The following is a 24310-nucleotide window of genomic DNA, read 5'->3' as shown; positions in this document are numbered from 1 at the left end:
AGATCTGAGAAATGGATATTTCCACTAATTCTCCGTGGACAGTCCCCATCCTGAAACGTGGCACCTGGTTCTGAGCACCTGTTTCAATTGGGTGCATTGGAGGCTGTGAAGTTCGTCCTTTGAGGAGTGATCATAGGAGCTAGCTTCATTCTTCCTGGGTACGAGATGCAGGAAGAGAGGTGATCGTTGCCTTGGCACGTCTGCAGGACTGCCATATAGGAAGGGAGCGGGTTTGTTCTGGGATGCTCCAGAAGGGTGGATGATACAGGGTTTTTCAAGGACCGTGAGTCAAACTTGGAGGCTTCCTTGGCCAATTACCTCTGCACACAAACTTCTTTTAAAAGGTGTCTGTTGATTAAAAATAAAAAGTTTTCAAACCATTATACTTGATCAAATAAATGAGTGCTACAGGGGAAAAACCGGGTGCAGTAAAAGTTTATTTAATGCAAAAATAAATGAGACCTATGCCCCTCACAACAGGGGAGCCCAAATCCCAGGGTACAGGTAGCGTGCCAGTGAGCACTGCAAGACAAGGATAACTACAGTGCAATATTCGCACGTATTTTAAATTAAAAGTTCTAAGAGAATTTCCCAGGTGCAGGTAGCTGATCAGGACGTGCCCCCTCCATTCCCCGGGGATACTGGGTGGAAAAGTTTGTTGACACAGTTAAGGGCACAGGCTAAGAGCCAGGGTGCCTGGATTCAGATCCTGGCTCTGGCACTTACTAGTCATACAGCCCTGGGCGACTTCACCTTAGTTTCCTCATCTGTGAAATGGGGGTAATGCCTACCTGATGGTAAGGATGAAATAGGCTCATTTAGGTATAGAGCTTAGTAAGTAACACCTACGTGTTTATTAAATAGGTAAAACTTTAGAAGTATGAAGGCCCCTCCGTGGGAAGGTAGTAAATAGGCATTGGTCATTGCATGATCATGAGCAGAGGCTGAAAATCACACATTTTGTTAAAGGGAATTGCTCACTTGAGGGCAGGGGGAGGCATAGCCCGCCCCTCCAAAAGGAATTCGGAAAAACTAGGACTGAAGTCAAGGTCATCCCCCTGCTGGGTGGTTTTTGATGGCCTAGAGCAGGGCTCAGCAAACTTTTCCTGCAAAGCACTGAAAAGTGAATCTTTCAGGATTTGTGGGTCATGCTGTCTTTGGTGCAACTGTTAAACTCTGCCATTGCTGCCTGAAAGCAGCCGTGCATTAAAGGCGTGGTTGGACCGGATTTGGCCCACTATCCACGTCCACAGTTTGCTGACTCAAGGCTAAATCATGACCTGAGCAAGTGAGCTGAGAATCCAGTGGTTTTGATGGAGGTGCAGAGCAACAGGAAGCCAAAGGGGAGGGCAGGTGGGAACCCAGTGCCACAGCACCTCCCCTCCTCCTTGGGGGAGCTCACTCTGACTTTGAACAGGTCCTCTGTGCACGGCTGGGACGTCGGGCGCCATGCACGCTCAACGAGGAGGACCGTATCAGGAACAAGAGGGCACCGGTCATCCATTCTCATCACTGTGTGTTCCGTTACTGTATTGCAAGGTCCTTGGAAAGAAAGCCCAGGCTTTGTTTTCCTTCAGACCAGCTCCCAAGCACAGAACAATGCTGTCCATTCTGTGGACGGTCAGTGAGCCCTTGCTGACTGTCTTTATTTCTTCACCTGCAATAAGGTCTCCCCAGGCCCACGTGGAAACCTAAAAGTTCATGAGGGACTAATTCAGCGAGCCTCTTCCAGGGGAAGTTCAGTCCCCATGGGGAGTGATTACACACGGATGGAATTTCTGCACACTGCAGGGAAAGATGATCTTTGCCTTTTGGCTGTGTCGCAGTAGTAAGTGGGAGACTGATTATTTCTAAGAGCGTAGTTCTTCCCGGCACTGATAAGAATGGAATGCAGGCTACCATGGAGATGCAGGTCACTAATTAGTCCCAGAAGCCTCTCTGCCTTGAATCACTGTTACATTAATTATGCATCAAATTAGAATGTTTGCAGAGGCCCAGCGCCAACTGTGCTGCAGATGAAGGAGCGGCCCGCCCAGCACACCGCAGGGACCAGCCACGAACCCCGAGGCCTGGGCGCGCAGTGACCCGGCCTGATCTCTGACCCAGCTGCCTGCAGCCTCCGGCCTGCAAGCCTGCTGCTGGCCCAGGGAGGACCAGGGCAGAGCGGGCGGAGAGACGGCCACCCTGCAGTTCCGCCCTCCGAGCTCCGTCGTACAGAGCTGCAAACCGACACCACACAGCCATTCGGACATTTTATTTCTGCAGGAACAAATAGAGGAAACTTCCAGGTGTTTGTTGACGTAGAGACAACAAGTCTGGACTGTTGTCTGACTTTGGGTTTTTACCTCATTTTTAGAGCTGGGTCCACATGGCTGTAGCTTTGGTTACTATTCTATCTCCTTCTCCTGCCCCCTCCCCTCGCCGCTTGTGCTGTCCAGGAGCATAAAACCAAAATATACTAGATGCTTGGTTGTAAAATAAACAGATGATAAATAGCAGGCTCTGTGCCTGTGGGGTTATAATTCCATCGAGGGCCTGAGTTGAAGTCATAAACTACAAGAAGTGAAGTGTGACCCACAAATGGCCTTCAAGATGGAATTACAGCCCCATAATTCAAAATGGACCTTTGAAAAAATAATTCTCAAAACCTAGTTTTAATATGGGGACAGCTTCCTGGTTGTAATGACATCTCCTGATGAGCTCGTCAGTAAGCAAGTAACTCCTCCGTGTTCATCTGTGATTCTGTATTATTTGTTGATATTGGGGTGAGCATCCTACCTGGTCTCTCAGAGGTGACGATGGAACCAGGCAGTGGTGCCCCAAACAGAACCACAGAAAGGGAGGCTTCGCATCCCACAGTGAGAAAGTTCGCCGCCAATGAACGTAAGTGACCTTGGGACTGAGAGGACGAAACGTTGGCTCCTGACCGCAGGGGGTATCCTCTCTTGCCTCTGAATTTCACACCTTCATCTCCCATCTCTTCACTTGTGAGCTCATGTAAGGATTTGGGTTATTTATTTTCTAAATGGGGATTTTCCAGAAATCTTTCTATCCATGACCATACAGTTGACTCCTTTCACCCATTTTGTCTACCCTCCAGCCTCCTTCCTCTCTAATAACCACTAATTTTTTGTGTTTTTTAACCTATGAGGTTGTTTCTGTTTAATTTTGTTGGTTGGTTGGTTTTGTTCTATTTTGTTTTGTTTTAGATTACACATATGAGTGAAATTATATGGTATTTGTGTTTCTCTGTCTTGACATATTTCACTGAACATAATTCTCTTAAGGTCCATCCATATTGTCAAAAATGGCAGGATTCCTTTGTATGTATTTATATCACATCTTCTTCATCCATTTATCCATTAATGGACACTTAGGTTGTTTCCATATGTTGGCTATTGTAAATTATGCTACAGTAAACATAGGGGTGCAGATATCTTTGAATTAGTGTTTTCATGTTCTTTGGATAAATACCCAGAAGTGGGACAGCTGGGTCATATGGTAGTTCTGTTTTTAATTTTTTGAGGACTCCCCTTACTGTTTTCCATACTGGATGCATCAACTTACAGTTCCAACAATGTGTAAGAGTTCCCTTTTCTCCACATCCTCCCCAGCATTTGTTATTCCTTGTCTTATCAATAATAGCCATTCTAACAGGAGTGAGGTGGTAGCTCATTGTGGTTTTGATTTGCATTTCTCTGATGATTAATGAGCATCTTTTCATGTGTATTTTGTCCATTTGTATGTCTTCTCTGGAAAGATGTCTGTTCAGATCTTCTATTTTTTAATTGGATTGTTTGGTTCTTTGATATTGAGTTGTATGAGTAATTTATATATTTTGGATATTAACCCCTTATCAGATACATGATTTTCTAATATCTTCTCCCACTCAGTAGGTTGTCTTTCCACGTTGATGAAAGGGAATCTTCACCGTGCAGGAACTTTTTAGTTTTACATAGTCCCACTTGTTTATTCTTGGTTTTGTTTCCCTTGCCTTTGGAGTTAGATCCACAAATGCATTACTAAGACTGATGTCAATGAGGTTATCACCTATTTTTTATAGGAATTTTATAGTTTCCGATATGACTTCCAAGTCTTTAATCCATTCTGGTTAATTTTAGTGTATGGTATAAGACAGTGATCTAGTTTTATTCTGTTGCATTTGGCTGTCCAGTTTTCCCAATAGCATTTATTAAAGAGTCTGTTCTTTCTCCGTTGTGTGTTCTTTGCTCTTTTGTCTTCAATTAATTGCCCATACATGTGTGGGAGGATGGAGTAGTCCCTGTCAATTAGGTCAAGGCGGTCAGTAGTGTTGTTCAAGTGTTCTAGACCCTTATTTTCTGTCTCTTTGTATATCAGTTATTGAGAAAAGGATTTAAAAATTTCTAACTATCCTTGTAGATTTGTTTACTTCTTTTTATTCTATCGGTTTTGCTTCATTTATTTTGAAGTTGTTAGGTATTATTAGGTACATCTACATTTAGGATTGTTACGCCCTCATGATGAATTGACCCCTTTGTTATCATGGAACCTCCCTTTATCCTGGGTAACATTATTTGTTCCACTTTGTTGATATTAATTACAGCCACTCCAGATATCTTTTGGTTAGTTTTTGCATGGTATTCTTTTTCCATCCTCTTAGTTTTAACTTTTCTGTATCTTTATACATAAAAGAGTATCTTGTAGGCAGAATATAGGTGTCTTTCTTTTTAAAATCCAATCTGATAATCCCTGATTTTTAATTAAAGTATGAAAATATTAGTATTTCTTGTGCAGGTCTGCTGTTGATGGATACCTTCGGCTCTTATTTGTATGAATTTTTTTTTTTTCCATTTCTAACATTCTGTTTTGTCTCCATTTTTGAAAGATAATTTTCCTGAGAACACAATTCTATGATAACAGTTTGTTTCAGCATTTAAAGGTGTTGCTCTGTTGTCTTTTGGTTTGCACATCTTATCATAAGAAGTCTGCTGTCATGTTTGTCTTTATTGCTCTGTATGTGACGTACCTTTATCTCAGGCTGATTTTAAGATTTTCTTTTTGTCTTTGTTTTTTAGAGATTTGATTATAATCTACTTTGACAGGGTTTTCTTTATATTTATTCTGCTTGGTTTCCACGGACTTTTTCTCTTTTTCAGATGTGTGGGTTTATAGTCTTCATTAAATTTGGTAAACTTTTAGCTACTATTTCTTCATATATGTCCCCCCCTCCTCCCTGGGACTCTAACTATACATATTAGTGTTCTTTAATACTGTTGTGTGGGTACTATATATTGTTTTAATTTTTGGTCAACCTTTTCTTTGTGCTTAATTTTGAACATTTTCTATAACTATGTCTTCTGATGGTTTACTGATCTGTTCTTCTATAGCATCTAATCTGCTCTTAGTCTCGTCAGTATATTTTTGTTTCAGATAGTTTGATTTTCTTCTCTAGAAGTTCCATTTCAAGTTCTCACTGTCTTTTAAAAACCTTTCTTTTGGCTCCTCATCATGTTCATGTCTCCCACTCCTTCTTAAGCACATTAAATGTATTTTTCAGTAGCTGCTTTTAAGTCTTTGTTTTCCAATTTCTGAATTTCTATCATTTCTGATTCTGTTTATTGACCTTTTCCTGGTTATGGGCCATATGGTTCCACTTTTTTGCATACCTGATAATTTTTTTACTTGATGCCACACCTTGTGAAATTTTACACTGCTGAGTGCTGGGGTGTGCCATATTTCTTTTAATAGTGTTCAACTTTGTTCTGCATCCAGTTAGAGCAGTAGATGCCTCTGGGCAGTGGTGAGATTGGAGTGTTGGTTACACAGGTGTGTATTTGTCACAAAATTCACCAAAATATACACTTAGGATTTGTACATTTTACTGTATGTAAATTATACTCAATAAAAATATTTTTAATGTTATACATGCTCATTTAAAAATTTTGAAGTAACCCAAATATATAGAGAGCAAAAACTAAAAGTTCTATTTCACTCCTCCTCAATTATCTCTTAATTATTTCTTCTTGCCCAGAGTCTCACTAGTCATGTAACTAGTTAAATCATTTCCTATCCCTCCTTCAAAATATTTACCTATGGATTTATAGATACAGCATTAGTGGGGAGAGTACAGCTCAGTGGTAGAGCATGTGCTTAGCATGCATGAGGTCGTGGGTTCTATCCCCAGTACCTCCAATAAATAAATGACTAAATAGAGCATCATTGTTAAGATAACAGGCTCTAAAAATCAGACTGCCTCAACAAAACCGTGATTTTACTACTTACTAAATTAGTTTTGCCCAGCCTTGAACATCATGTAAGTGGCCTTATGAATACGTATCAATATGTGTCTGATCTCCTTCCCTCGTTGTCATCTTTTAGGTTCATTGATGTTATTTTTTGTATTAATAGTTTATTCCTTTTGATTGTATTCAGTTGTATTTACCATTCTGTAATAATACCACAGTTTGTGTATCCCTCCTCCGGTTGGCAGTGATTTGGGCTGGATCCAGCTGGGCGGTCACAATAAAAGTTTCTGGGAACACTCTTGTCTACATTTTTGGTGGGCATATGTTTTTGTTTTTCTCAGGTAAATATTTAGGAGTGAACTTGCTGGTTTAAGTTTAAGTCTATAAAAACCTGTCTATTTTTGGAAGTGGTTGTACCATTTGCCTTTAGCAAAGTGTGAGAGTTCCAGTTCCTCTACATCCTTACCAGCGCTTGGGTCAGTTTTTGTTTTTGTTTTCTTAAATTTTAGCCATCCTGGTATGGAGTGATGTCTTCGGTGGCTTTAATGTCTATTTCCCTGATGACTGATGATGCTGGTCTTGTCTTGTGCTTATTGGACCCTCACATGTCTTTCTCTGTGAAGTACCTGCTCAAATTCTTTGCTCATTGTTCTGTTTGCTAACAGTGTAAGACAGGTACCCCCATAACTCAGTGGCATAAGCAACAGGTTTTAATTTTGTTTACAAATCTTCACTTTGGGAGGGGTCCATTTTGAACTCCTGATTCTGCTCCACATGCATCGGCTGGGGCAGCGTGGCTGGGGCTGGAATGTTCACTCCAAGATGGTCCAGCTGCATGCCTGGCAAAGTCGGTGCTGTCGGCCGGGACCTCAGCTGAGGCTATCCCCCCGAAGCCTGGCTTCCTTTTCCTTTGATATCACTAATGGGAAACCAGAATGTATAAAAAAGAAATTATTTCAAACATTTCAATTATATTTTCAGATGGACTTTACAGTTTCTTTTCTGCTCAAATTGGGCACCCAAGCCCAAGGAGTACTTCATGTGTTGGGGAGGTCGTCCCAGGGTGAACACGGCTCAGCTTCTCGGGACACCCATTTTACCTATGCAATTTCGGGTAAAATCACATTTATCTTCTATTAAAATAAACTTAGATAAATTATGGTCTAGAATACAAATATCATCTGAATATTTAAAGTTAAAAATGACAGTTAAAAAAAAGTCCTCCTGGGAAAGAAACCTTAGGGCAACTATCTCAGGTACCGGGGGATGAAGCCTTCCCTCCTCTGGGACCGTGAAGGAAAAGTTTGAGAAGTTCTGCAGACTGACTGGGCGAGGAGTCTGAGGTCCTGCTCTTTATTTAAGATCTGCAGCCATGATCGATGCCATCAAAGTGCTCTATTTACCCAGACACCTGCTCTGTTTATTTCATTTTAGTCACAGAATGAACAGTTTTTACCATGTGTGAGGTGCTACCCTCAAAACTGTTCATCTGTGCCTCAGAACATTGTTGGTTGAGAGAATCTGAAGGAAATAACTGTTTCTCTGACCCTCCATTGAGTCAAGACACAGCCAGCAGCCTGCCCTGCCCTTCCAGATGCAGACAGAAGTGAGGTCACCGCAAACCGTTCCTCCCAGCTGACCGCTGAGGGGTCCTCCAAGGGATAGTCTTTCATTGTGTTTAGGGGTCCCAGGTAGTCTGCCTCCCACCACGGGCCATCACAGCATCTAACGCACCAGCCCTCTGAGGTAGGACGGTAGTGGCGTTGACAGACCACTACTTTGAACGATGAGACGGAAGAGAGGGAACTCCTTTCTTAAGCCATTTATCACTCAAAAACAACTTGATTTAAACTAGCTGGCCGTGATTTTCAAACATGTCCTTAAATTCTTAAACACTGTTACCATCAAAAGGTGGGATCTGATCCCCCTTCCCTTGGATGTAGACCAGCCTTAGTGACCCACTGAACTGAACATAATTATGTAGAACTGATACTGTGTTACTTTTCATACTAGAGCAGGGACGGCAACACATTTCCCAGAGAGTGAGTCTTCCCTTTCTCTGTCTGTCTCTCTCTCTCAGTATGCGTCCTTGGAGCCCTGAGCCAACGTACAAGAAATCCAGCAACATGTAAGACATCAAGCTGCCCTGCTGGAAAGACTGCGTGGACGTAGAGAAAGACGCTCTAAGGCCCAACCATTCCGGCCACCGCTGCCCAAGACTTCCCAGTCCAGGTGAGTGAGGAGCTTTCAGAGGGGTCCTGCCTTTGAGCTGCCGGGGCTGCTGCCAGGTGGAGCAGAGATGAACTGTCCTGCTGAGCCCTGCCCAAGTCGCAGACTCCCAAGCAAGTAAATGTTGTGCTGTTGTTTTAAGCCACTAAGTTTTGAGGTGGTGTGTTCGGTAGTAACAATAGATCCATGGACTCTTTCCTGTTGCTTAGCAACACTGAGGAAATGGGACATAAGTATATAAAGTGCTGACTGTAGACAAAAGGAGTGTGGTAGGGAGAGCCCAGGATCACAACGCACTAAAAGAGAGAAAGGGACTGAAAATCGGTAAATTGCTTCCACAGAGATCATTTGCAATAAATATGTCTGATTACCAAACCTTGGGCGTTTTAACTTGGAAGGGATCTAGGGCTCATAAAACTCAACCCGTTTTTTTTTTGAAAGTGGTGGCTCAAAGAGTTGACTGACTTGGGTAGGATTCCAGAACCAGATGGGGGCCCAAACCTCCAAACCGCCACTGACTGCACTCTCTCTTTCTCAAGGCATGTATCATAAAAGTCACCAATTTTGCAAAAGACAAGGACGAAATCAAAAACGCCAATACAAATGCAGCGGCAGCAACAAAAACACCCCATGGCCTGCCTGGCTGCTGCTGAAAGCCATTGTCCTCGCTGAGCCTACCTGCCCGCCTTGTCCCTACACCCAGGTCCTTGACGGGTGAAAGGACAGGAAGCCGCTGGAGGATTTGCAGTCCCAGCTCTTCAGGCAGGAAAGAGAGTAGGTCTCTGCACCCACTGTTATCTCACCCAAAACAGCAACACTTTGTCAAGTGTTCACCCTGTGTCACCAACAGTGCTAAGTACTTTGTGTGCATCAGATTTACAGGGGTGTGACTTACATGGACTAAAAGCGCAGTATTAAAGGCTGAGTTAGCTCGGTGACTTTGACAAATGTATGGACCTGTGTGGCCACCGCCATAGTCAAGATAGAGAACGTTTCCATCCCCCTCACCTCTGAAAACTTCATGCTCCTTTGCAGATAATCCCCTCCCCTCGTACCCAGGGCCCCTGAAATTCCTTCTGTCACTAGAATTTATTCTAGAATTTCATATAAACAGAATCGTACAGCATGTAGTCTTCCAGATTCCTCCATGTGATTGTGTGTACGAGGGCTTGCGGCTTCTCATTGGTAACCAGTGTTCAGCGTATAGATGCACCGCACTTTGCTTGTGCACCCTGTGGTTGGTAGGTCGGGGCTTGTCTCCAGTCTGGGGCAGTTATGAATAAAGTGCGAGGAACATTCTTGTGGAAGTCTTCATGGGGACATACGCTTTCACTTCTCTTAGGTAAGTACGTAAGGGTGGGTTACATGGTGAGTATATGTTTACTTTATAAGAAACTGTCAAAATGTCTTCCAAAGCAGTTGTATCATTGTACATCCTTAACAGATATTTGCGAGAGTTCCAGTTGCTCCGCAGATTTGTTTTCTAGTGGGCGTGTGGTAGTATCTCATTGTGGGATTAATTTGTATTTCGCTGGCAGTTAATGGTGTGAAAATTTTCATATCTCTGTTTGCTACTTACATAACTTTTGGGGAGAGTCTCTTTTCAAAATATGTGAAATTTGTTTCTGTATCCGTAGGGCTTTAATTAATGAAGTATTCTTTGGTACTGCAGAAATCACGTGCCAAAGTGTGTAACTGAAATTTGGCATACCGTAATCATTTATATTCGGCAGTGTTTTGAGACAAAAGAGGTAGTTAAACAACATATGGTCCACACCCTGAGTCCCAGACATCACAGCACCGTTGTGTATTTTGTGTGAACATTGAGATACAAAGAAAAGTCTCAGAAATAGACTAAAGAAATGTTAGGGTGCTTAGAGGTCGTTTTCATCATTAGGATAAAGATGCCATGAAAAAGAAAGATAAGCCTAGGAACTATTTTTGGTAGAAAATGTATAGAAATTGTTGAGGAGCGGTAAACAAGGTAAGTGGGGGGAGCCCCACGGCGATACATGTTGAAGCGGTTGATTTAATGGTTTTATTCAGAGACAGGACTCTGTTAAAACAAAGCAAGGAGTTTAAGCGTCTCCCCTCCCCTCCAAAACAAGTAGACCTGGAAAAACAACCAAAAACCACGGTTTCAGGGTTTGGCAAATCAACCAGAGACAAACAAGAAACTGAGAAATGTTTATTCATGGAAATATGTTAGAACTTTGGATGAGAAAAGTGGAAGTGCACAGAGAGTCTGCAGCCCTCTTGCCTGGAACTGTTCCTCCCCCACACCCCCTCCAGAAGCTTGGTCAGTGAAGTACTCGTACCAGGGCGGGACTGCCCTGTGGAGACCACTCCTAGAGGGGGCTGACTTACTTGGGCTGAGGGCCAAACCCATTCCTGGCAGCGTTATCGGTACCAGAGTAGCATATGTGATAGAAGTAAACAGGGGGTTCCCATAGCTCTGCTAACCTGAGTTTGCAGACCCAGTTATGGCAAGCGACAGACCAGTCAAGAACTTAACAAGGAGATGCTGGAAATGAGAGAACCATAGAAGAGATAGGCAAGGGCTCCATACCTCCCTGGGTGAATGGGAAATGGTGCTCATCTTTACGGGGGACCCAAGGAGGTCCCGAGGAAAGTAAAGCCTAGGCAGGCTTGAAAACAGCCTGAAGTTGAATGCTTCCTTTAACACACACACACAAACACAAACAGATCTGTCAGCAGAGGGTGGAAGCCTTACAGCTCAAGGTTCTTGAGCACAACCTCTCAGGAATCAGTGACTTACCAGTAAGCTATGCAGACGCAGGATGACGGATAGGAAGCTAGGCAGAAAAACAAAATGAGAATTTCAAAACGGCTGAGCAGAGACATTCTGGCTGCACATCTCAGGGAGGTAGATTCTGCAGATTAAGTCCAAATAAGTTACTAATAACAACAAACTATGGTTTGTTTGCTTCTATATAGAAAACAAACTGTGATTACCGAAGGGGAAAGGGCTGGGGGGATAAATTAGGGGTTGCGGATTAACAGACACATGTTACTAAAGAGAAGACAGATAAACAACAAGGACCTATTGTATAGCACAGGGAACTGTATTCAATTTCTTGTAATAACATAATGGAAAAGAATCTGAAAAGAAAAAAAAATGTATGTGTATGTATAACTGAATCACTGCTGTACACCTAAAACTAACATTATAAATCAACTACAATTTTATAAAAAAATTGAAAAACAACAACCACCTCATGGAAAAAAATATAATCCAGAAGTGTTACAATATATATGGTCTACAGTGTCAATTTTCAAGAAAACATCACAAGATACTCAAAATAACAGGAAAATGTGATCCATTCTCAGGAAAACAAAATCCATAGAAACTCACTCTGAAAGGGCCCAGATGTTATATTTAGCACACAAAGACTTCAAAGCAGGTCTTGGAATGTATTTAAAAAATTAAATAAAAGTATGATGACAATGATCCTCGAATAGGAATTCTCAATAGAGAAACAGAAACAATAAAGAGGAACAAATGGGAATTCCAGAGAGACACAAATCCAATCATATCAACAATCACATTAAGTAGTCCATTAAATAGATTAAACACTTCAATGAAAATGGTGAAATCAGACTAGATACAAAAGAAAGATTCCGCTATGTGCTGATTACAAGCGACACACTTCAAAGTAAAAAATAACAGCAAGATTGAAAGTTTAAGAATGGAAAAGACACATACAAACAGTAAACAAAAGAGAGCTGGAGTGGCTATATCTATTAATGTCAAACAAAACAGACTCAGAAAATGCATATTAGTAGAGATAAACAGGGACATTTCATAATAATAAAAGGGTCAATACATCAGGAAGATACAATGATTTTAAATGTATATTCACCTAACAAGCCCTAAAATACAAAAAGCAAAAATTGAGAGAATTTAAAGGAGACATAGACTATTCAATATTTATAGTTCAAAATTTCAAGACCCTTGATATTGATAGAACAAGCAGAAGGTTAAGAAAGATATAGAAGATTTGAAAAAACAGTTGACCAACATGATCTAACTGATATTTATAGAACACTTTACCAGAAGTAAGTACAAAATACATTCTTTCAAGGGCACGTAGAACATTCTCCAGAAGACATCATATGATAGGTCTTAAGTTTCCGTGATTGTAAAAGGACTGAAGTTACTCAAAGCACGTTTTCCAACTGCAATAAAATTAAGTTGGAAAGCAACAACAGAAATCTGAGAAATCTCCAAATATCCGAAAATTAAACAACACATTTCTAAATAACCCAGATCAAAGAAGAAATCACAAGGAATTAGAAACTATTTTGAGCTAAATGAAGATAACGTATAAAACTTTATGGGATACAGATAAAGAAGTGCTTAAAGGGAAAGTTCCAGCTTTAAACATGTGTATTAAACGTAGTCCCAGCTTAGAAAAGCCATTGTTATAAATCAGAAAAACCCTTGTTGTATGAGCAGATCCTAGACTTTGTTGGTTCAGTGCTGGTACGTCTTTGCCAAAGGTTTTTAAAGACTTTAAATACATATAAATGTATTTATATATATATATATATATATATATATGCATGCATATGTGTAAGTGCATATAATACATTGCAAGGTGCTTTATCAAGGAAAGGTCTTGTAGATAACCACTGGTGTGTTTTGAATTTCTATCTATTCATGAGGCACTGGGCTAAGCATTTTATACACATGATTTCATTTAATATCTATAACAATCCTATGACATATTATTAAGGAAAATAAGGCTTAGAACATTTATAACTTGACTCCATTAACATGTTAGATACACAGCAGAACTGGATTGAAATCCAGGTCTCTTGGAAGGCAAAGTCAGTGCTCTTAAAGTTTGCTCTAATCACCTCCCTTTTCAGATTTCAGGGCTTTTATTCTAGGGCCTAGATTTCACACATTCTTCAGCCATGAAGATTAAGATGAGAAATTCCTGTGTCTCATCCTTGCAGACCTCTGATAGAAGTGTGCAAATTCCTGTGAACAAAAAACATTGCCAGCCATATCAGTAAACAAAGGATGCTGTGGCCATTCAAATCATCAGCCATCACCGCCATCCCTTCCGGTGAGCAGAAGGAACTCAGGATGCAGACAAGCAGGCAGCCTGGCCTCTTCTGCGACCCCCAGTGGTGCCCCCTGAGGGAACTCAGGATGGAAAAGTACAGGACACTGGCCCTAGATTGCTAGGTGTGTGTTAAAGGAATAATTTCCACGGGCACAGACCTTTTCACCTTCCCTTACATGGAAAAGCGCTAAATTCCTTAACTTGAGATGTCTGCTTTTCTTTAATTAGCTGTAATCTTTTGATGTTCCGACTACCTGGTTTTTGTTGCAAAAGCTCATACATCCTGGCTTCTACCTTGCCACCTTGCCACAGTCCACCAGAGCAATCTGAGAGGCTGGCATCCCAGGCTTAAGTCCTCAGAAATGTCCGCCGAATAAAACACAACTCTCAGCTTTTAGGTTGTGCCCTTTATTTCTGATGACATCCAATGGGTTCTTGCCTTGCCAGTTCCATTCCTCAATGTGCACAGCTTTGGTTTACTTTGGTTGCTGTAAGGTGGACCATCTGCCCGCCCTCCAGAGCGTGTCGTGTATCTTTTGCTTTCCTCCTATTCAGATGCCCTTTTTAGGTCTTGAAGTCAGCACACCTGATTTTGATATGAACTCCTAGCAGTCGGGCCCTGTCTGAAATAAAGGCTCACATTTTTGTCTGGAAAACAGTGGACGTATTCTGACTTGATTAGGAAGACTGAGTGCAAATAGCTAACAGGTAATACTGATCCGGCACAAAAATATGTGCAACCTGGAAACATCCTAACAATGTTAGTTGGGACAATACATTGAAATGAAGGCATCTTTCAGATTTATGGGGTGCCCGGAAGTCACGAACTTGTGGTCGTGATAACTTCCAGTGGCTAGGGCTTTTGTGTGTTTGTTTGTTTTTTGGGGGGGTGATTAGGTTTGTTTATTTACTTATTTAGTGGAGGTGCTGAGGCCTGAACCCCGGACCTGTGCACGGGGGATGTGTGCTCTGCCACTCAGCCATGTCCTCCTCCTCATTGTTTTTTTTTAAAGATAAAAACCACCATTTGGTAAGAATGACTATGTATCAAGGGACTAAAACCATGAACCACGGATTTGATTTTTTTTTAATCAAATAAAAGAGACACTGCAGCAAAACTAGTTTCGTATTTTTTCCCTTAGGCTACTCTTCCATGGCTATAAACATGGAATTTGGGAGAGTTCTGGATAGCTCCTCTCCAGTTTCCGTATCTTGCATATGAAATGGACGCCCAAAGAAGAGGGGAGGCCCTCAAAGGCACTTGAATCTCCGGCACCAGCAACAGAGCTGGACCCTGGAGGGGCCTTAAGACGTATGTAAGGGTGACCAGCCCAGGGACGCCCGGCTCCGACCCAGAAAGAAAACCCACTTCCCAGATTGCTCCGGCTGGCCCTTCTCTCCATCCTGTGGGCTTTGACCTTAACAGATGCACGCATCTGTCACAGACACAGATTCTTTTGGGGACCCAAAAAGACCTTTGGTCAGTGTTCCTGAGGAAACAATACTCCGACTTACTGGGGTTTCCCACTTAGGGCTGCGTCTGGGTTTTTGCATTACCGAAGGCAAAGCGCTGGTGAAGCTGCACCCAATGCCAGGTTCCTTCCTGAGACTCATGGGGCCCCTTCTCCTCTGTCTCCACCTCCAGGGCCAGATGGCCTGAAACAAAGACCTCTGAATAGCTCTTCTCTCCGGTCACCTGGGCCCCTGGTTTTTCCCTTTTAATTTCTTTTTAAAATATCCACTTCCCTAAGGGTGCCTGTTCCTGAAACAGACACCTAGCGAGGCGGTGGAGCGGGTGTCACATCCCCAGGTGCTATCTCGTTCTTTTGATCGCTCCCTATTGTTTTTTCTCCCACTCTCCCAGCTTGCGGTCCTGGCTGCACCTGGGGTGGACTGGTTTGCATTTACCTGGCTTATCTCCATCCGGGTCTATTCATCCCCCCCCCCCTTCCTCACCACTGGGCTTCTTTATCCGCATCCCCTGATCATCTTTCTTTGACACAATTGACCTTGAAAGGTCTCTCGGGGTTTCTTGGGCTGAGCCAAAATGCCCAGGGAGACGTGTGGCCGTGGGAGATCCCGGGGAGTGTGGGGAAGGGAGCGGGGGCACAGGAGGAAGCTGGCTCATCCAGCCCGGTTTATGAGCCTGGGCAGTGGACCAGCTCCCTCTGACCAACGTGTGGGAGACCATCAGCAAACATGCTGCCCTTCCCGTTCCCACTTAAATGTCCTAGTTGGTTCTGTCCAGGCCCCTTGGGGGAGAAGATTACTTGCAGAGAGAGCACAAAGTAGGTGGGCTTTAGGAAACAGTAGAATTGTGAAGAATATTGATTGAAGAGGGTGTGAAAAATCAGAACTGCTAATATGAATGAGGCAGCTTACCGTGGGGGCCGGGTGGAGGGACCAGCCCAGCCTCCACGCAGGGGGGTCGGGGTGGCAACCGAGGGGACAACAAGGTTGACGGCTGGCGCTCAGAGGCAGAGGGTGTAAGGTCTGAGTCCTGGACTCAGAACCAGGTCCATGAATAGCAATCATGGGGTAGGGTACCTCTGTCACCTGGCGCCCGGTGTGTATGACAGGGATGGAGCACTTGGCTGAAGGAGCTGAGTGGACTTCCCTCTCCCTCATCCCCCACCTGAGTCCATCCTGTCCAGGTACTGGGAGAAAGGCAGGTGCCCGTGGTCCGAGGTACGGGTAAGGTGCATGGCCTTGGCTTTTGTGGGCAAGCTCTCCCCAGTTCAGCCTCAGACAGACTGACCTGAGGCGCTGGAGGAAGCCGGGAGACTAAAGGTGGGAGGCCCACGTATTGTTGTCCGGACGCTGTAGCCACTTCACTTCGAGGACTCTGTCTCATCCCCTGTGCGCGATCAGTCCTGTCTTTTCACAGTCCCGTCTTCTACGAAACTTTCAGCCTTTAGAGCAGCACTATCATCAGAATCAGTGGGCGCAGAATGTTTATTTCAGTCAAGCCTGCACTGAGCGCTTACTGTATGCATGCCGTGCAGAGTAAGCCTCCTCGGGGTGGGGAGACGACCGTGGGGGACTTGGGATTCCACTCTGCCGTTAGAGGGGTCTGAGCCCGTGGGTCCCGCCTTCCCGCCAGGCACGCGACAGACCTTGGCTGAGCTGAGTGTCAGCTGAGGGCCCCGCGCTTCCTGCCGGAGCACCGTGATTGGGCAGCCTCCGGAGGAGTCCGGGTGGAGAAGCTGGGTAAAGAGTGCTGCAGCATGTGTCCCCAGCACCCGGAGGCGCCCGGGGGGGCTGGCACCCGGGCCAGCTTTGCAGCTGGTCCTCTGGCCCGTCCACCCCGGCCCGGCCACACTGCACCCTCAGCCCGGGCCCGGGACCCCCTGGCTTTGAGGAAACGCACCTCTCTGAGCAGCTCTGACGGCTTTCTATTTTTATGCCTCTCCAGGTCCTTCGTCTCCAGGGCAACCACACACATGACGCTGCTCTGCAGTTTATTTTCGTGCTGCAGAGAAGTGCCTCCCCTCTGCTTCTCGGCTTGGCGTCTGCAGCCTGGCCGTGTTGGTCTTGGATGGTCCCCGCGGCCTCAGTCTCAGAGCTGGCACGGCCTTGTTATGCCAGCTGGGGAAGGACAACACACCTGGGGGGGTGCTAGGCCGGGCCTGGGGGTGGCTGGGCAGGGGTCCTAATACCTGGAGGGCGACACGGGCTGCCAGCATGACTTCATCCCTTCATCTCCCCGGGCTGTCTGGGCTCCGTGGAGGCGCTGGGGTGTTTGTGCAGCAGCCCGGGCCCTGGGGGAGAGACGCCCGTCTTACCTGGGGTCGCCCTCCCTGGCCTCCAGGTGGAGTCTGTACTCCAGCTCAGGCCTCTCCCCGGTGTCTGGCTTACAGAATATTCACGCTGCTGTCTCTTCTTCTCACTTAATGTTTGGACCAGGTATTGTTTCTAACAAGAAAACTGAAAAACAGATGGGTTGTGGTTTCCCGGCTTCGCGTCTCCAACGACATGATAGAAACCAGGAGTCAACCCGTCGGATGCTCTGGGACCTGACTCTGCACTTCTTACGTTGGCAAAGTCCGCGCTGAAGCTGCCAGCCGGGGGCGGCGGGGGCGGAACGGAGGCTCCCTGCCAGAAGCGTGCCTCCCTTCCTCCCAACGCCACTGTCACTTCAGCCAGAGGACCCCGGACGGGGGCTGATTAAGCCTCGCGTGCTGGCTCCTGCCTGGAAGATGCTGACCCACTGTCTGGAAGAGGCCCCTGGCATTGTTTTTCCGGGGGTGGTGATAGGAGGTGCTCAGTCACCAGTGGTCTCTGCCCTCATCACCCCAGGAGCCCAGGTCCTCTTTGGAATTGGGGGTTCAGCAGTGTGCGACTCAGGACCCCGCCTTTCTCCGTGCAGAGTGACCGTTTGAAGGGTCACGTCTCCATCCCACATCTCATCGTCCCCTTGGAGGGAAGGAACAAATTGTTCCCAGCGGGCCACTCAGCTAAATGTGACGTCAAGGAACAGGTGACATGGGTCGGACCTTGGAGACCAAGCTCTGCTCTCTCTCATCACCTAAACAAGGGATCTGAGTAGAATGTAAGTCTCGTGGACACAAGAAAAGGTATTTGGAGAAAACATAGTGAGTATTAGCTGTGGACATGCTCATAATAAGAAAAAACTTTTCAGAGTGGCCCAGGATTGCCAGGGGCCAGGTCGTCTGGGGCCAGTGTGAGGCCCCCTCTCCTGTGGGTGCATGGAGTCTGCAGGCAAGGTGTTCTGGGATGTGGGCCCCAACGTGTGCCCCATGGAGCACTTGTCCTTGGAAGTCATTTCTATTGGGGAAGGGTTCCCTGATCAAATAAGATTCAAAGCTGCTACATTCTCTGCTTGGAGAGTCACAATATACATTAATGACTCAAAAACATACACTTGAGAAAACTTTTAACTCAGTTTAACCCTGTGTTTCCCAACTTTGTTTGAAGATAGAATGCTAATTTTGCAAAACCGTCTGTGGAGCACATTTTGGGGATAGCTGATTTCCTGGAAGACGGCGCACGATGCCTGCAGTTGGCAGGATCTCCTGGTTGAGCTGGGAAGTTAATATTCCTCAGGGATCATGACCTCGCTTCATCTGAATGGATGAGTGGTCCAGGCCGGCTCAGGGCTGAGTTGGCAACCCTCTCCTGCGTACTAGAAATTTGATGTTGCCTCCTCAAGAGGATAGGGAGGGGAGAACGCTTGCCTTTAAAAATTAACTTTCTCACAGTGACGGTGAAAGCTTTAGGGCTCCAGAAGTCATTCCCTCATGCTCTGAGACTAAAAGGTTAATCCCGCTCAACTGTTTTCCATCAGGGTCTGCTACTCTGGAACGACCACTTAGGCAGCCTGGGCGGAGACTTGATTTTAAACATCTGAGAGCTGGAGACCTCGTCCTCCATCGGTCCCCTCGGAACACGGGCTCATGCCTGGACCGGCACCGATTCTAGGTTTACTGAGTGGAACCCGTACGGCTTAGCTTTGTATGTGGTCTGGGAACAGAGCGAGTGTATAGTCCTTAGTCTGGGCCATTCCTGACTTATTTTCCATGTCTTGGGTTTTCAATGGACAAGAATTTATGACCTGAGGTTTGGAAACGCTTAGTCAGAGCCCCAGACCTTCCATGGAGTTCCTTCAGGAGCTTCAGCTCTGGACTCACTGACAAAGGTTTCCTGTCCAGCTCTCCACATATTTTCTGGTGGACATGGTTCCTGTCAGCACACGTCTCTGTGTTCTTGTCTCACCTGCTGTTCTGCTGATAACCTGTCACGTGACCGCTTTTGACTGTGTTTTCCCTCCTGGCCACATTTCGTTGTGTTATATTCACCCGCAGCCCCACCTGGACCTCCAAACCAGCTTCAAGTCCCTGACGGAGCATTCTGTCTGTCCCCTTATAGTTGCCCTCCATCTCCAGGAAGAAGTAGTGAAATCCTGTTCCAAGCAGTGAGACCAAGGCGAGCCATCTCCTCCCGCCCCTCAGCCCACCGACCGACTTCACGCCTGCTGCAGATTGGCCTCCAAAGGGGAGCCAGGTGACAGAGGAACCGGCGAGACCACGTCGAGTTCTGGGGAGGTTTCAGTTTCCCAGTCGTGATGAATTTACTGAGAAAGAAAACGTCCCGTCTGGGCCCAGCTCGGCTGACCCTTCTGTGACACCTCGGGGCTTGACAGCAAACCAGTGAGTCCCTGAGGTCAAAGGAGTTCTGGCTTCAAAGGAAAAATGCGGGGTGTAGGTGCCTTCCCTGGCTGGGGTTCCCTCTCTTGTTACTTTTGATTGATTCTTATACACGGATGAAGGCAGAAAGTGCCGACCAGTCACCCTGCAAGCCCGCCCCCAGCACACGCTTGTAATTACCATGTGGCCGCTTGCTGCCTGTGTGGAGCACGTGTGCTTGACCTGACTTGGCGGCTCCTTCCTTCTGGCCTCTTCCTTGAGGGCAGGTCTTACAGAATTTTGTCTACATAATGTCAATTATTCGGCTGATCATCTCCCTGGAGATTTCCAGCTGATGCTCATGGCAACAGAGCCAGTTCAAAGGTGCAGGGATGCGTCTGGGTGTAAGAAATGTCCCCACTTTCGTTTCTTGGATGAATGAAATTTGCACAAAGTGATGCTCTTCTGGTGTCCAGAAATGTCTCTGCGCATCACTTCCTGGGGACTGAGCTGGGGCGGGCTGAGGTGGCGCTTAAAAGCCATCACCCAAAAGGAGAACTCTGCAGAAACCACAAAGTAATTTGCAAGGTACAGATTAAAACAGTTGCTTCAGACGCACCCTCAGCCCTCACACACGTTTACATGGCTTGGGGAGTTTTGCTTCTTCCATGATGAACTCTACGTGTCTCTGTTTGGCTTTCTTTTTCCCGTGGACCTGGCCTCTCTCCTTCATTCGCCCTGCTTTCCTCTGCAGATCACCCATGTGTGCTGACTATCTAGATAGCCCCGAGGAAACAAACACAGAAACCCGCCCGGAAAGAACGTGGTACGTGGTGGAGCAAGGGGGAAGCGATCCAGGGGGTTTCTCAGTCTCTGAAAGCCCGAGATGGATGCATGGCTAGAAAATGCCTCATTTAGAGACAGACAGGGAATGTCACCAGGAGGTTCACACTTTCTCATTAAAATCTTGTTCCCCTTCCCAGGACCCCCAGCTCCGACACTGCCGTGGGCAAGGAGAGCGTGGGCCAGATTTTAAAATAATTATGTAATTGGCCACCTGGCTTTCATAACAATATCTGGCCCTGGACTTTGTGTAAGACCTTAGGCAACTTTTTAAACCTGGGAGGTATTTACTCGGAAGGCAATTAAAGTCGGTGTTAGCTGGAGCCACCTGGAAAGGTGTTCTGCCTCACTGATGGGTGGCCGTCGGGAGGATGGTTTGCAATCCTGCTTCACTGGATCCGAGAGCCCATCTTGGGGCCTGAGGCTGAAGAAGAGGGCCTGGTTCCAAACAATACCTGGCTATCATACAATATTAGAGTAGCAATGGCTCCCTAAAAATTTTAATGCTTATTAAGTGCCAGCCATATAGTCAGATGTCATGATATAAAAAATAAACCTCCCGTGGGAGGTAGTCTTACTGCCGTCCTCACTGAGCTGTGAGGACACTGAGGCTTCCAGAGCTGCAGTAGCCTGTCCAAGGTCATCCTGCTACAAAGCTGCACAGCTGCTACTTGACCCCTGGCCGAGTGTGACGCAGAGCCCAGTCACGTCCGCCCCCTGCCACACTGCCTCCTGGACCGCAGCTGAAGGCAGGATGGGGAAGGCGGCCATCGGAGCGTCATTGCTCTGAGCTGGGGTGGGAAAAGCCACAGCATCAGGCCCCCCAGTGTTGGGCTTGGGCCCCAGATCCAGGTGCTAATGGGGAGCCTGCTGTGAATGACCGTGGCTAACGACGGCTGTGATTCCTACGGCGTCCACACGGGTCTCTGAGAGCAACGCATGCCTCATAGGGCCTTGTGATTGAGAAAATGTTTACAAAGTGCCTGACAAATGCTAAGTGCCAATAAAATCATGGTTATTACGTTTTATTTTTTTCCACTTATGAAAGTAAGTGCTGGAAATTTTCAAGCTGTTTCACATGGACAATTTCAACCATTTTTCTTCCCTTTAATTCTTCATCAAATCATTTCTGTTCAAGATGGAAATCTGTCTTTTACGTTACTTAGGGCTCCGATTACTGAGTTCTTTTTTCCCAGGAAAGTCGTGTTGTTTACACGTGAGCACAGTCATTTCTACAAGGGCAGTTCCCTTCTGAGTACTTGTGGGGGCAAAAATGGTGAGTTTTCATGGGTAATGATAATGATTACGATTACAATAATGATTTCCACTTACTCAGTATTTAGTGCTAATACTTGAAGCCCTTTGGCAAGCATTTTCAATTAACTGTAAAACAATCCTGTGAGACAAGTGTTATTTTACCCATTTTGCAGATTAGCAATGTCAATGTCTGGTTTTGCCTGGTCACGGCTTCTGCTATGCGCCCAAACCTGCGGGCAGCGTGACATCTCTTCTGTGACAAACAGTCCGCTTGCTGGCAGCCGTTCTCACACGGTGTCTGCCAACGCCGGGGGGGGGGGGGGCTTCCCAGCATCTCAGTATCCTCATCCTCAATATTCTCCTCCTCCCCGTGTTCCCCACAAACAGTTCCTGGCACATCCCCTCTCCCATTCCTGTCCACCGAGACTGCTCATCCACGAACTCACCCTCACAAGCCTGTCCTCAAACAGGAGGCACTGAAAGTCACAGGACACCATGCACATGTCTTTAGAGGGTCAGTTTTACTCCAAGTCGGGGGATTTTAACCAGTTAAGTCATTGTAACCAGTCGTATACATTTTAACGCAGGTTTGCAGCAAAACCTTCTATAGCGTAGAATGCAGCATTTACATACATTCGAAAATAATGCAGTCTCGGAGTCTCAGACGAGAACGTATCCCCAGACGCCAGCCATACACTGTGTGCTCACGTGCTTCCAGCAGGCCCCTTGGTGGGAAAGGCTGAGAAGTTTCTGACCGCGGCACTTAGGAACACGTGTCTGCGGTAGCCGCTGGGGCTGACGGTGAACAGTGAGGAGTGTCTCTGAGCCCCGCCTGGGGGGAGCTGCTGGCGTAACAGAAGGCATGTGTGCGTCCAAAGCCCAAACCCAGCCTGTTCTAGGGGCATCTGAGTAAGTTTTCCCTGGTGGCCAGACCCACATCCCACTGGCTGGGTGGCTCACACAACAGGAATTTGTTTCGCGAGGTTCTGTGGGCTGGAAGGCTAAGGTCTGGATGTCGGCAGTTGGTTTCTCTAGAAGCCTCCCTCCTTGGTGCGCAGAGGGCCGCCTTCCCTCTGTGTGGGCATCCGTGTCTCCCTGTGTGTCCAGATTTCCTCTCTTTCTAAGGACCACCAGTCAGATTGGATCAGGGCCCACCTTAGCAACCTCATTTTACCTTAGTCATCTGTTTTAAAGGCGCTATTTCCAAACAGTCACATTCTGAGGTGCTGGGGGTTAGGACCCCATGTACGAAGTATGGGGGGAGGGTGTGGTACAGTTCAGCCCAGAACAGCATTTGAGCGCCACAAATGAAGTGACACTTAACTGGGCTCTGGAGAAATAACAGGAGCTCACTGGTTACACAAGTGGATGAGGGTGACATTGGGGAATGGGGCAGGGAAGGAGCCATTCCATGTTCCCAGAGCCCGAGATGAGGGCGAGGTGAGATGGCAGGCAGGAGAGGTGGAGCCAAGACAGGGACCACACAGGCAGGGTGCCGGGTGGCGTGTGGGGAGCTGAGAGTCTCTGGAAAGAGAGGCATGGGTGACCTCGAAGGAGACAGTGACGGGTCAGATCTGCACTCAGACGCATGGTCCTGAGACACGGTGGGGCAGGCAGTGCGGAGAGCAAGGCCGGAGTGAGGGAGAGAGCTGCGGGAGAACTGACCTGAGCGAGAGGAGGGATCAGGTTCCACAGACTTAACCAGAAGTTTCTTCTTCAGATCTGACTCAGTTCCCGTCCCTGCTGGTTGATGCCTGGTTCCTTTACGCCTGATGAATGTATTCCTCACTGATAACTTGCAAAGCCAGGGTGTGTCAGGCAATGATCTACGCCCTTTACTGATGTGAACTCATTTACTCCTCTCCATGATTATTACCCCACTTTACAGAAAGGAAAATTGAGGCACGTGGAGATCACATGGCCTCCCCAAGGTCAGAGACGTACTGAGGGGAGGGCCAGTGTGCGAGGTCAGGTAGTTTGGCTCTGAAGTCCATGCTCTTTTTTAAAAAATTGAAGCATAGTCAATTTACAATGTGTTAATTTCTGGTATACAGCATAGTGATTCAGTTATACACATATATATTCTTTTTCATATTTCATATCATTGTAGGTTATTTCAAGGTATGAATATAGCTCCCTGTGCTCTACAGTGGGACCTTGCTGTTTATCTGTTTTATATACAGTAGTTCGTATTTGCAAAACCCAAACTCCTCATTTATCCCTCCCCCACTTTCCCCTTTGGTAACCACAAGTTTGTTCTCGATGTCTGTGAGTCTGTTTCTGTTTTGTAAATAAGTTCATTTGTGTCATTTTTTAAATCCCACATATAAGTGATATCATATGATATTTGCCTTTCTTTGTCTGACTTACTTCACTTAGTATGATCATCTCTAGGTCCATCTCTAGGTCCATGTTGCTGAAAATGGAATTATTTTATTCTTTTTTATGGTTGAATAATACTCCATTGTATATATACCACATCTTCTTAATCCAGTCATCTGTCAGTGGA

At 45.9% G+C, this 24310-nt stretch overlaps 1 long non-coding RNA gene across 7 annotated transcripts in view; it reads left to right on the top strand.

Annotated features, from left to right (window-relative positions):
* LOC116661145 overlaps positions 1-24310 on the top strand; it is a 225036-nt gene that overhangs the window by 162291 nt on the left and 38435 nt on the right. For 5 of the 7 annotated variants that reach the window (XR_004316911.1, XR_004316910.1, XR_004316908.1 and 2 more), the window contains 3 exons: positions 8308-8459; positions 17462-19725; positions 20456-20527. This is a non-coding gene — a long non-coding RNA (uncharacterized LOC116661145). Of the gene's footprint in view, positions 1-7163; positions 7342-8307; positions 8460-17461; positions 19726-20455; positions 20528-24310 lie in introns of those variants that run through there. The other 2 variants (XR_004316913.1, XR_004316912.1) reach the window with 2 other exon arrangements.

Source organism: Camelus ferus, chromosome 33 (genome assembly GCF_009834535.1).
Source record: "Camelus ferus isolate YT-003-E chromosome 33, BCGSAC_Cfer_1.0, whole genome shotgun sequence".
NCBI classification, from domain to species: Eukaryota; Metazoa; Chordata; class Mammalia; order Artiodactyla; family Camelidae; genus Camelus; species Camelus ferus.
This window is presented reverse-complemented; position numbering and strand designations above follow the sequence as displayed.